The 14,481-nt window shown below is 43.3% G+C and overlaps 1 protein-coding gene across 5 annotated transcripts in view; it reads left to right on the top strand.

Annotated features, from left to right (window-relative positions):
• Positions 1 to 430: 430 nt before the first annotated feature.
• The window catches only part of P2RY8 (P2Y receptor family member 8), a 70,270-nt gene continuing 56,219 nt past the window's right edge, over positions 431 to 14,481 (top strand). For 2 of the 5 annotated variants that reach the window (XM_033199339.1, XM_033199387.1), the window contains exon 1: positions 457 to 561. The gene's annotated coding sequence lies outside the window, so the exon portion shown is untranslated. Of the gene's footprint in view, positions 562 to 14,481 lie in introns of all 5 variants that reach the window. The other 3 variants (XM_033199349.1, XM_033199378.1, XM_033199368.1) reach the window with 3 other exon arrangements.

Raw genomic sequence — 14,481 nt, 5'->3', positions numbered from 1 at the left:
GAAACAGGAATCTGGTCACCGCTGGTGACAACATTGAGGAAAATCGTTCTCCCTCTTTTCCTCTCTAAAAAACTCTCAGGGTTTTCTTACAGGAGGGCCCCCTGGGAGCCAGTGAGAGGGAGGTGGGCGGTTAACGGTGTCATCCAGAGACCGAGCGACGTGACTCCGGCGAGCCCAGCCCTGCACACCAGTGTTCAGACAGTTACACAGGAAATTTCACAACCAGCTTCCTTTCCACCTAAGCCTGAGTCGTCACCGTGGTTGTCCGCTCGGAGGTGGAGTTCGCAGAATTTGCATTCGGAGATGGTCGTGCCAGCCGGCGGGCCACCCGGCGGGGCGGCCACCCTTGCAGCGTTTGCTGGAGAGATGGAACTGGAAGGGCAGCCGTCTGCCGCCAGCAAGCACTTTCTCAAGCACTCTGGGCGGCCAGGGCTTGCAAGCTGGTGGCTGGCCCCCTGAGTCCTGGGCTCCGAGGCACGGCCGTCGACTTAGGCCTTGGATTCCGTTACCTGGAGAACCTCCAAGCTCTCACCTGCTACTTCTGCCGCTGCTGCTGCACAGGTGAGCTGCCGGGCTGGCCGTTTCTTCTTGTTCTGTGTTGTCAAGGGAGAAGAGAGGGTCGCTGGGAGGGTCTGTGTGGGGTGAGAACACGGGGAAAGACGGTGCAAACTCCATGAGGCGTGTTCTTCTCACGCTCCAGGAGACCAGGTGTGCCAATGTGCAAATTCTCTGGGAAGGACATTTTGCAGAGCCGCTTAGCGGGGAAATGCTCACGTTTTCCAGAGATGCAAGCCACCCTTCCTCGAAAAACTCATTCCGTGAACTTTGGGAGGCCGAGGCGGGCGGATCATGAGGTCGGGAGATCGAGACCATCCCGGCTAACATGGTGAAACCCCGTCTCTACTAAAAAAAAAAAATACATTTAAAAAATTAGCCAGGTGCAGTGGCGGGAGCCTGTGATCCCAGCTACTCGGGAGGCTGAGGCATGAGAACGGCGTGAACCTGGGAGGCGGAGCTTGCAGTGAGCCGAGATCGCACCACTGCCCTCCAGCCTGGGCGACAGAGCGAGACTCCGGCTCAAAAAAAGAAAAAATAAATAAATAAAACTCATTCCGTGAAAGGCACCTCTCTTGAGGTTAACCTGAGAGAGGGTAAGCAGCTGGGGCTGCCGCTCGTAAGTCATTTATGCCGGAGGTTGCAGTTTTTTGAATGTTTTTGCAATCAGACCTTGGCAATGACCTTGAGCCGTGGGCTATAAATAACTCCCAAATACTTAGCGTTCCCATAATGGAACAGTAGGCATAAATTCAATAGGTTTCAAAGCCCTGTGGGTGCCTGGATGAGCATGGTGGCCCCTCGTCACCCCCTCGGTGCCAGGGAGACCGCAGACCCGGGTCTCACCGCCACCTCAGTCCTCATTTGTACAGGTCCACTTAGAAACACTGACTCCTTGAGCTTTCTCAGATCCGTCCCTAAAAAGCTGAGAAAAGCCAAGTCCCCACGCGCCGACCTGGTCGAGGGAGATCTGGGAATTCCCGGGCCACACACACAAGGGCCACTGCTGCGGCACTTCAGGTCACGTTTCTATGAAGAGGAACCATGGTCACGTGGCTCTGTTCCCAAAAAGAAAAGGGTTTTTTTGGGGGTGTGTGTGTGTGTGTGTGTGTGGACTCTGAAACGCGAGGCCCCTGAGTAAAAAACACCAAGGGGCTGAAGGAAGCAGGTGCATCTGACCACGCCGTCCAATCTCTCCTTCCTGTTCTGTTCCTCCTTGCATAGCCCACTTGACTTTGGCAAGCAGCAGCAGATAGTAGCATGTGTGTGTATATATATATAAATATATATAAATATATATATTATGTACTATATATAATATATAACCATATATTATATATAATTATACATAAATTATATATTATATATAAATATTATATAGAAATATAGTATATATTATATATAAATATATAAATATATATTTATAATCTATAAATAAATATAAATATCTGTATGTGTGTATATATACACATATTTGTACATATATACATATATACATACTGATAAATATATAAATATGTATATAATATACATACTGATAAATATAAATATTATATATAATATATAGTATATAAATTATATATTATTTATATATATTTATATTATTTATATATATAATTATATATTATTAATATTATATAAATTATATAATATATATTATATGATATATAAATCATATTATATATAAATATATATAATATATAAAAATATATTTTTTTTATGGCAGTGACACACGCCTGTAATCCCAGCACTTTGGGAGGCCAAGGTGGGCGGATCACTTGAGGTCAGGGGTTTGAGACCAGCCTGGCCAACATAGTGAAACCCCGTCTCTACTAAAACTATAAAAATTAGCTGGGTGTGGTGGTGCGCGCCTGTCGTGCCAGCTACTCGGGACGCTGAGGCAGCAGAATCACCTGAACCCGGGAGACGGAGGTTGCGGGCAGCCCAAGATCCAAGATCGCGCCACTGCACTCCAGCCTGGGTGACAGAATGAGACTCTGTCTCAAAAAAAAAAAAAAAAAAGGAAATTATCCCACATTGTAAAAACAGCACTTTCATTTGGGCACCACCACACAGACGCCAGTGTCCTGCATGCACCAGGATGCTACCCCTTTCCCAAATATCGGGGTCCCCTACCCCCAGGGGGACAATGAGGTCAGAGGCTGAGAGAGGCATGCATGGGATGCATCGGACGGCAGGCAACCCTGTCTTTGTAAAAGCAAGTGCTTTTCAGATGCCTTCTGCCAGGTCCCCACCTGGCTGCGCCACTAAGATGCACCAAGCTTAGGGTGGGTGGAAGAGATGAGGTCCCCTGGGAGAACCACAGAGACCCTCCTCCCTCCCTCCAATGCTACCCACACTGCGTTTCTGGGTTTCTCACTTAAGGTTCTACGGGAGAAGCGATGGCTTAGGGTTAATAACAGCAGAGTAGCTGTTGCGAGTGGTGAATACGTACAGCTCTGGACGTGCAGAGGCCCCTTGCCTGGGCAGATGGCCCCCTCTTGTCTGAGTCTCTGTCCTGCAGCCCTCTCCTCCAGCCCTGCCTCTCCATCAGCGCCTCCTCGTTGGCTGTGCCCGGGCATGGTCCCCAACCTTCCTCCCACAGCCCCTCTTCTGTCCCTACAGGCACTGAGGTGGGCGGGGCAGGTCCAGGGATCCCAGTGTCCACCTGCATCCCTGCTCTACCTCTCTCTGCTTAGGAGTTTCTGCACGGCCCCTGGGAGACACATGACCCCCTGAAGAAGGTATAGAAAGAGGGTGGGCGGGATGGGTGCCCCCAGGATTAGCCCCAAGGACTGCACTGAGCTCAGGGAACTCCAGGGAGGGTTCTGCACCTCACATTGTCGCTCCCCAGGGACGCAGGATCTGTGTTCATTTAGGACAAAGCAACAGATATATCTATGTGTGTGTGTGTATATATATTATATATAATTATGTAATATATAAATAATATGTACATAAACATATAGTATATGTAAATATATAATATAAAAATAAATAATATGTAAATATATAATATATCTTAATAAAAAATATATGTAAATAATAAATAATATATAAATATATAATCTATTTAAATAATAAATATATAATATGTAAATATAAATAATATATGAATACATAATCTATTTAGATAATAAATATATAAATATATAATATATAAATAATATATAAATATGTAATATATAAATGATATATAAATATAAAATATATGCATAATAAATCATATATAATATATAAATAATAAATATATAAATATAATATATAATAATATATAAATATGTAATATATAAATAAAAAATTTAAATATATGGTATATTTAAATAATAAATATATACCATATAAATACAAATAATATATAAATTTATAATATATTTAAATTATAAATAGATAATATTTAAATAATAAATATATAATAAATTTAAATAATAAATACATAAATATATATCATATAAATAAGAATAGTATATAATATATTTAAATAATAAATATATAACATATATAACATATAAATAAAACATAATACATAATATATTTAAATAATAAATATATAAATATATAATATATATTATTTATGACTCCAACAATCTCTTTTATTGCCTCAAGAAAGCAGTCCTCAGAAAATTTTTTCAGAAGTCGATATGTGTTTTTGTTGGTTAGTTTTACACTTTTTACTTCCATAGGTTTTGGGGAAACAGGTGCTATTTGGTTACACGAGTAAGTTCTTTAGTGGTGATGTGTGGGATTTGGGGGTATCCATCTCCTGAGCAGTATACACTGAACCCAGTTTGTGGCCTTTTATCGCTCATCCTCTTCCCACTCTTGAGCCCTGGAGTTCCCAAAGTCCATTGGGTCATTCTTTTTTTTTTCTTTCTTTCTTTTTTTTGAGATGGAGTTTCACTCTGTTGCCCAGGCTGGAGTGCAGTGGCACAATCTCGGCTCACTGCAACCTCCTCCTCCCAGATTCAAGCGATTCTCCTGCCTCAGCCTCCTCCTGAGTAGCTGGGATTCCAAGCATGTGCCACCACGCCCGGATGATTTTTGTATTTTTAGTAGAGATGGGGTTTCACCATGTTGGGCAGGCTGGTCTCAAACTCCTGACCTTGTGATCTGCCCGCCTCGGCCTCCCAAAGTGCTGGGATGACAGGTGTGAGCCACCGCGTCCGGCCATGGTGTCATTCTTTTATGCCTTTGCATCCTCATAGCTTAGCTCTCACTTATGAGTGAGAACATACGATGCTTGGTTTTCCATTCCTGAGTTACTTCACTTAGAATAATGGTCTCCAATCTCATCCAAGTGGCTGCAAATGCTTCTTTTTCATGACTGAGTAGTATTCCATCATATCTATGTGTGTATATATATACATGCACGTCTATACATATGTACATATATGTGTGTATATGCATATACACATGTATGCATATATGGTGTATATACACAGGTGCACATATATGATGCGTATACGCATGTACACACATATGTATATACGCATGTACACACCTATAGGATGTATACACGCATGTACACATATATGATGTCTACATGCACGCATACACATATATGATGTACACATGTATGTACACATATATGTATATATACACATCTATATGCATATACACATATCTGTGTATATATACACACATACACATATGTGTATATGTATGTGTATAGATACATATGTACACATATGTTTGTGTGTATATGTATATGTGTATATATACATGTGTGCGCATATGCGTGTGTGCATGTGTGTATGTATATGTGTATATACACATGTACACGTGTGTGTATATACACATATGTGTGTGCATGTGTGTATATATACATATATGCTTATATACATGTGTATAGATATACACACATGTATTATCTACACATATATGTATATATGCATATGTGTGTATATCTATATACATATATGTATGTATATGTCACACATCTATGTGACTACATATGTGTGTTTGTGTCAGTGCCAGCATTTATATATATAAATATAGCAGAGCTTCTTTATCCACTTTTTGATCCATGGGCATTTGGGCTGGTTCCACATTTTTGCAATCGCTAATTGTGCTGCTATAACCACGCGTGTGCAAGTCTCTTTTTCGTATAATGAGTACTTTCCTCTGGGTAGATAGCCAATAGTGGGACTGCTGGATCACATGGTAGTGCTACATTTAGCTGTTTAAGGAGTCTCCACACTGTCTTCCATACTGGCTGTACTAGTTTACATTCCCACCGGCAGTGTAGACGTGTTCCCTGTTCACCACATCCACGCCAACATCTGTAATTTTTTGATGTTTTGATTAGGGCCATTCTTGCAGGAGTAATGTGGTATCACACTGTGGTTCTGATTTGCATTTCCCTGATCATTCCTGATGTTGAGCGTTTTCTCATGCTCCTGAGCCGGGCTGAGACCTCGAGGGCTGCATTGACGCTTTTGGGCAGATTGCTCTGCTCCAGGGAAAAGGTGCTGGTGCCCTGAGCAGAGGGACGTTGTGGAAGCAGAATATGTGATTTTCTGGCCAAGGAGGTCTCCATGGGAGGGAGGAGTCCCAGGAGACTCTCCATGGCTGGGAAGGGAGTGGCACAGACAGAAGCAGGTGGCAGGTGCCAGGTTGTGTTGGTTTCATATGATGAGTTGTCAGAGTGACAGTCTGCTGTCCAGGCTCCCCAGGAGTTCATGAGCTGGGGGTGGGCTGAGCGTGTGGACCCCTCGGGCTGGGTGCTGTCAGGCTGGGAGGGGGGTCTGGACATTGTTTATGGGGGACTCTGTGAGCAGGGGGATCCCTGAGGGACAGGGCGTGCAGGAAGATGGGGGCAAGGACAGTTCTTGGGGTGGGACCAATTGTGAGACACAAAAGACACAGGCTGTCTGCTGGGGCACTAGTGACACTTGGGACAGGGGGATTCCCTGTGGTGGGGCCATCCTGGGGACTGTAGGGTGTTGAGCAGCGTCCGTTGGCTCCAGTCACAAGGTGCCAGGAGCACCCACAGTTGTGACAATTAGGAATGTCTCCAGATATTACTCAATGTCTCCAGGTAGCAAAATCACCTGCTTATCTAACACTGTCTTAAAGATAGACGAGAGACAAATTAGATAGATAGATGAGAGATGATAGATAGATAGGTAGATAGATGATAGAGAGAATTGATAAATAGATACATACATAAATTAGCTAGATAGATACATACATACATTCATACATATATAAGTTAGATACATACATACAATGATAGATAGATAGGTACATACATACATAGATGGATGCATAGATTAGATAGATGATAGATTAGAGAGAAATGTAGATAGATGAGAGATACATAGGATGGATAGATTCATACATACATACGTACCTACATACAGATAGATAACGGTGATGATAGAGAGATAGATTGATAATAGAGATAGATAGAATAGAATAGATACATGCATACATAAATTGGATACATACTTACATACAAGGATGGATAGATAGATAGGTACATACATAGATAGATGCATAGTTTACATAGATGATAGATTAGAGAGCTATGTAGACAGATAAGACATACATAGCATGGATAGATTCATACATACATTAATACGTACCTACATGCAGATAGATAATGGTGATGATAGAGAGATAGATCGATAATAGAGATAGATTGAATAGAATAGATACATGCATAAATTAGATACATACATACATAGATTAGATAGATACATAGATAGATGCATAGATTAGATAGATAGATGATAGATTAGACAGATACATAGATAGATGAGAGATAGATAGGATAGACAGATACACAGATACATGCATGCATACATATAGATAGGTAGATAGATAATGGTAATAATAGATAGGTAGATAGACAGATAGATAGATCCATAATAGAAATAGATAGATAGATGATAGATAGGTAGATAATGGTGATAATAGATAGATAATAGAAATAGATGATAGATAGATAATGGTGATAATAGATAGATAGATCGATAATAGAAATAGATAGATGATTGATTGATTGATAGATAGATAGATAGATAGATAGATAGATAGATAATGGTGATAATAGATAGATAGATCAATAATAGAAATAGATAGATACTTGGATGGATGGATGGATGGATAGATAGATAGATACATACATACATACATACATAGAAAGATGGATGGATGGATGGATGGATGGATAGCTAGCTAGCTAGATAGATAGATAGATGATAGATAGATAGATAGATAGATAGATACTTAGATAGGTAGATACATGGATACATAGATGGATGACAGACAGAGAGAGAGATTCTCTATACTAAAAGCAGGGTCTTTCCACGTCAACACTATAGACATTTGGGGCAAGGTGATTCTCTGTAGTGGGGCTGTCCTGTGCACTGTAAGGTATTGAGAAGCATCCCTGGGCTCCACCCACCAGATGCCAGGACCACCCCCACAGTTGTGACAACCAGAACTGTCCTCAGACACGGGTGTCCCGTGATGAGAAAAATCACCCCAGCTGAAACCACTGTCAAATGGTAGACACAAATGATAGAGATGAGAGATAAATACTAGAAAGGTATAGATAGATGATAGATAGAGAAGATTAATACATAGGTGTAGGTGCCAGATAGAGAGATAAACATGATATGTAGATAAATTGATAAATGATAGATAGGACAGATAGGTATAGACAGATAGATAGACACTAACAGAGACTCTCTCATTCTCAGGCAGGGTATCTCAGCATCAGTACTGCTGACATGTAGGGCTGGAGGATTCCGCGTGTTGAGCCTACCCTCTGCACTATAAGGCATTGAGCATCATCCCGGGTTCCACCCACCACGCGCCAGGAATACCCCCTCCAGTTGTGACACCCCAAACTGCCCAAGGTATAGACAAGCATCCCCACTGGAACAGAATCTCCCGCAATTCTGAACCACAGCATGGGAGGCCGGCAAGATAAGACAAGACGATCCTTCCAGAGACCTGGAAGGAGAAGCAAGACCATGTCCCATCCCCCAGGTTTCAGGGAGAGAATGGGCTGGGTCAAGGGACTCTGGATCGCTTCCCTCCATTTCTCCATCTCCCGATGTGCTGTATGCATGCTCTTGTTTCTACAATAAAGTAAGTAGAATTCAAGAGACTCTGTCATTACAAGCCGCAGATGTGTAGATTAAGCAGACATTCCCTGTGCAGATCAGGTCTCGGGGGAAATGGAGGGTTTATTCTCCACCTTTTCAAGACCAAGGGCCCCGCTGTGTGTAAGCGTTATTCTCACCAAACTTGCCTATCTGCTCGAGGACTAAATGCTGGCTTCCACATGTGACATTTTTACTTGCAAAACTGGACCAATGGGGAGTGTCATTTATACTGTTCCATGCAACAAAAGGAACTGAAAAGGTGCAGGAATGAGGAGACTCAAATCCACACTCATTCAAAGAGACTGAAATCCACGCTTATCCAAAGAGACTCAAGTCCACACTCATGCAAAGAAACTCAAGTCCACACTCATTCTGAGACTGAAATCCACACTCATGCAAAGAAACTCAAGTCCACACTCATTCAGAGACTGAAATCCACACTCATGCAAAGAAACTCAAGTCCACACTCATTCAAAGAGACTCAAACTCACATGCATTCAAAGAGACTCAAATCCACACTCATTCAAAGAGACTCAAGTCTACACTCATTCAAAGAAACTCAAGTCCACACTCATTCAAAGAGACTCAAACTCACACACATTCAAAGAAACTCAAGTCCACACTCATTCAAAGAGACTCAAACCCACACGCTTTCAAAGAAACTCAAGTCCGCACTGATTCAAAGACACTCAAACTCACATGCATTCAAAGAGGCTCAAATTCACACTCATTCAAAAAGACTGAAATCCACACTCATGCAAAGAAACTCAAGTCCACACTCATTCAAAGAGACTCAAACTCACACGCGTTCAAAGACACTCAAATCCACACTCAATCCACAGACCAGAGCCAGCCTCTTGGAAGCTCCTCTTGCTCCTCTGGGCTTCCCTGGGATGTTTAAAGTGGTTTTGAAGATGTCCTGTGAGGATGAATGCAAGACTTTGAGTTCACATGGTGCTGATGGGCAGCTCCTGGTACTCAGAGCTGTGATGACCTCCTCAAGGGGCAGTTGTGCAACAGTAGCTCTGATAGATTCTCCAGGAACCCACTCTCAGCAAGGAGCCCTGTTATGTGCACACCTGCATGAGCCTCTCAGCCAGTGGTCGAAATGGGCATGTTGCAGACAGCGTCCTGGTGAGATGCAAGAAATGAAACCTGAGGCTCAGTGAAGCTGGAGGCTTCCCAGGCACTAGCTGGTCAGCAAAGGGGCTGTTGTCCATCTACAGTGTCCACATGTCCATCACAAGCTCTTGGCACAAACACAGGCAATTTCTAGCACACTCAGGCTCTTACCCTAGGGTTGGAGGAATTCTGTCTCCAGGTATTTATTTATCACTCATCTGTTCTGGGGGTGGAGGAGAATGAGACTACCCCTGCACTCAAGACAGGGACAGACCACCAGGTGGCCACACGTGGAATAGAAACAGGAGATACTCCTTCAGTCTCAGCCACAGGGAATGAATGAGCAGGGTCCTTGTAGGGACTGTGACTTTGTAGATGAGAGACCAGAAGAGATTACCATGGCCTCAGTACTGTTTGTTGGATGGTTGAATGGATGGTTGCATAAATAGATAGGTGAATGAATGAGGGAATGAATGAGTGAATGAGTGGATTAGTACATTAGTGAATGGATGGAAGGATATGGAGACAGGTGAATGAACGAGTGGATGAATGGATGGATGGATGGATGGATAGATGAGTAAATGGATAAGGAATGAATGAGTGGATGAATGACTGAATGAAGGGATGATTGGATGGATGAATGAGTAGATGAATGAATAAATGGATGGATGGATGGTTGGATGAATGAATGAATGGATGAATGGATGGGTAGATGGATAAGAAATGAATGAATGAATGAATGAGTAGATAAACGAATTAGTGAATCAATGGATGCATTAATAAATGAATGGGTGAATGAATAGTGGATGGACGGATAAGTGGATGGATACATGGATGGATGGATGGATGAGTGGGACAGGAATGAATGAATGAATAAATAGATAAATGAGTGAATAATGGATGTATGAATAAATGAATAGGCAAATGAATAGTGGGCACATGGATAAGTGGATGGATAAATGGATGGATGGATGGATGAACAGATGGATGGATGAGTGGATGGATAAGGAATGAATGAGGGACTGAATGAATCGATGAATAAGTGAATGAGTGGATGCATGAATAAATGAATGGGCGAATGAATAGTAGATGGATGGATAAGTGGATGGATAAATGGATGGATGGATGGACGAGTCAATGTATAAGGAATACGTGAAGGAATAAATAGATAAATAAATGAGTGAATGAATAGATGTATGAATAAATGAATGGGTGAATGAATAGTGGATGTATGGATAAATGGATGGATGAATGGAAGGATGGATGGATGAGTGGATGGATAAGGAATAAATGAATTAATTAATGAATGGATAAATGAATGAATGGATGCATGAATAAATGAATAGGCGGATGAATAGTGGATGTATGGATAAGTGGATGGATGAATGGATGGATGGATGAACAGATAGATGGATGACTGGATGGATAAGGAATGAATGAGTGGCCGAATGAATCGATGAATAAATGAATGAGTGAATGAATGGATGCATGAATAAATGAATGGGTGAATGAATGGTGGATGGACGGATAAGTGGATGGATACATGGATGGATGGATGGATGGATGAGTGGGACAGGAATGAATGAATGATAAATAGATAAATGAGTGAATAATGGATGTATGAATAAATGAATAGGCAAATGAATAGTGGGTACATGGATAAATGGATGGATAAACAGATGGATGGATGGATGAGTGGATGGATAAAGAATAAATGAATGAATAAATAGATAAATGAGTGAATGAATGGATGCATGAATAAATGAATAGGCAAATGAATAGTGGGCACATGGATAAGTGGATGGATGAATGGATGGATGGATGAACAGATGGATGGATGAGTGGATGGATAAGGAATGAATGAGTGGCCGAATGAATCGATGAATAAATGAATGAGTGAATGAATGGATGCATGAATAAATGAATGGGTGAATGAATGGTGGATGGACGGATAAGTGGATGGATACATGGATGGATGGATGGATGGATGAGTGGGACAGGAATGAATGAAGGAATAAATAGATAAATGAGTGAATAATGGATGTATGAATAAATGAATAGGCAAATGAATAGTGGGTACATGGATAAATGGATGGATAAACAGATGGATGGATGGATGAGTGGATGGATAAAGAATAAATGAATGAATAAATAGATAAATGAGTGAATGAATGGATGCATGAATAAATGAATAGGCAAATGAATAGTGGGCACATGGATAAGTGGATGCATAAATGGATGGAAGGATGGATGAATGGATGGGTGGATGAGTGGATGGATGGATGAGTGGATGGATAAGGAATGAATGAGTGGATGAGTGAATCAATTAATAAATGAGGCAGAGTCTTACTCTGTTGCCCAGGCTGGAGTGCAGTGACATGATCATAGCTCCCTGCAGCCTCTAACTCCTGGCCTCAAGCAATCCTCCCCCTCAGCCTCCCAAGTAGCCGAGATTACAGGAACGGACCGCCATGCCCGGCTAATGAAAGGGTCTTGCTCTGTTGCCCAGGCTGGAGTGCAGTGACATGATCATAGCTCCCTGCAGCCTCTAACTCCTGGCCTCAAGCAATCCTCCCCCTCAGCCTCCCAAGTAGCCGAGATTACAGGCACGGACCGCCATGCCCGGCTAATGAAAGGGTCTTGCTCTGTTGCCCAGGCTGGAGTGCAGTGACATGATCATAGCTCCCTGCAGCCTCTAACTCCTGGCCTCAAGTGATCCACCCCCCTCGGCCTCCCAAGTAGCCGAGATTACAGGCACGGACCGCCATGCCTGGCTAATGAAAGGGTCTTGCTCTGTTGCCCAGGCTGGAGTGCAGTGACATGATCATAGCTCCCTGCAGCCTCTAACTCCTGGCCTCAAGTGATCCACCCCCCTCGGCCTCCCAAGTAGCTGAGATTACAGGCACGGACCGCCATGCCCGGCTAACGAAAGGGTCTTGCTCTGTTGCCCAGGCTGCTCTTGAACTCCTGGTCCCAAGCCATTCTCCTGCTTTGGCCTCCCAAAGCACTGGGACTAGAGGCATGAGCCACCGTGTCTGGCCAGTGCACTAAACTGTTCGCATCTTGGTTGTTGAGTCTCCCTGCATGCACGAGGATTCCGAGCTTTGTCATCTGAGGATTGTATTTAAAGTTACAATAGACACGTGTGTGGGATGTGAGGAAAATATTCTGAAACCACATGGAGGTGTTGGCTGCACCGAGGCATGAATGCAATAAATACCCCTGAGCTGTTGCCTTTACAATGATTGATTTCATTATGTAAATCTCACCTTTTCTTTTCTTTTTTTTTCTTTTTTAAAGAGAGAAAAAGAGGGCAGGGCACGGCCTGTAATCCGAGCACTTTGGGAGGTAGAAGCGGGTGGATCACCTGAGGTCAGGAGTTCAAGACCATCCTGGCTAACATGGTGAAACCCTGTCTCTACTAAAAATACAAAAAAATTAGCTGGACATGGTGGTGGGGGCCTCTGTAATCCCAGCTCCTCGGGAGGCTGAGGCAGGAGAATCACCTGAACCCAGGAGGCAGAGGTTGCGGTGAGCCGAGATCGCGCCACTGCACTCCAGCCTGGGCAACAAGAGCGAGACTCCGTCTCAAAAAAGAAAAAAGAGAGAGAGAGAGAAAGAGAAAGACATTAAAAAAAAATAACCATGCAATACCCCTGGTCTCACTTCCTCATTCTGGGCTATAAACACTGTTTGCGGGACGCTTTTTGAGCTGCACGGGAATTAGGAGGTAGTCTGTCACGCTCACTGGAAACAAAGGAAGGGGAGTTTCTGAAGCCTCCACCACCAGATAGCCAGCTGAGGTGCGGCTGGCTGGCTTCCTTCACGCCGTACAACTCGCTTCTAAATAAACATACTTTCATTGCTGTTTCTAAGCACTCATGCAAATGACTGACGGTCCACAGTCCTGCAGGCAGGGTCCAAGTGCCTTGACTTCCTGCAGGCAAATGCAGAGTGTCTGTGATTTTGATGCCAGGGTTCCTGCTGGCGCCAGGGTGAGACTGGTTGCAACCCGTGTCCCATGCCGGGTCCTCAATGATCTTAGCGTTTGTCCGTACTGTGATGGATTAAAGTGGACCGTAAGAGAGGGGTGATTGGGAATCAGAGAATATAGGGGACCAGAGACGTGATTGGGGACCAGAGAGATTACTGGGGACACAGAGAATATTAGAAATCAGAGAGGATAAAGGCCGCGCATGGTGGCTCACACCTGTCATCCCAGCACTTTGGGAGGCCGAGGCGGGCGGATCACGAGGTCAGGAGATCAAGACCATCCTGGCCAATGTAGTGAAACTCCATCTCTACTGAAAATACAAAAATTAGCCGGGCGTGGTGGCACCTGCCTGTAATCCCAGCTCTGTCATCCCAGCTCCTCAGGAGGCTGAGGCAGGAGAATCCCTTGAACCTGGGAGGCGGAGGTTGCTGTGAGCCGAGATCGCGCCCCTGCACTCCAGCCTGGTGATAGAGCGAGACTCCATCTCAAAAAAAAAAGGAATCAGAGACGATATTGGGGACCAGGGTGATGATTGGAGGCCTAGGAGATGATTGGGGGCCAGGAAGACTATTGCAGACCAGATAAAATATTGGGGATTAGCGGAAGTATTGGAAATTAGACAGATTTTGGGAGTTAGGCAGGATTAGGGGGACTAGAGAGATTTTGGGGAACCAGAAAGAATACTGG

This window comes from Trachypithecus francoisi, unplaced genomic scaffold, assembly GCF_009764315.1.
Source record: "Trachypithecus francoisi isolate TF-2019V2 unplaced genomic scaffold, Tfra_2.0 Contig01714, whole genome shotgun sequence".
In the NCBI taxonomy this organism is placed as follows: Eukaryota; Metazoa; Chordata; class Mammalia; order Primates; family Cercopithecidae; genus Trachypithecus; species Trachypithecus francoisi.
Note: the sequence above shows the minus strand (reverse complement) of the source record. Positions and strands in the feature narration are given on the sequence as shown.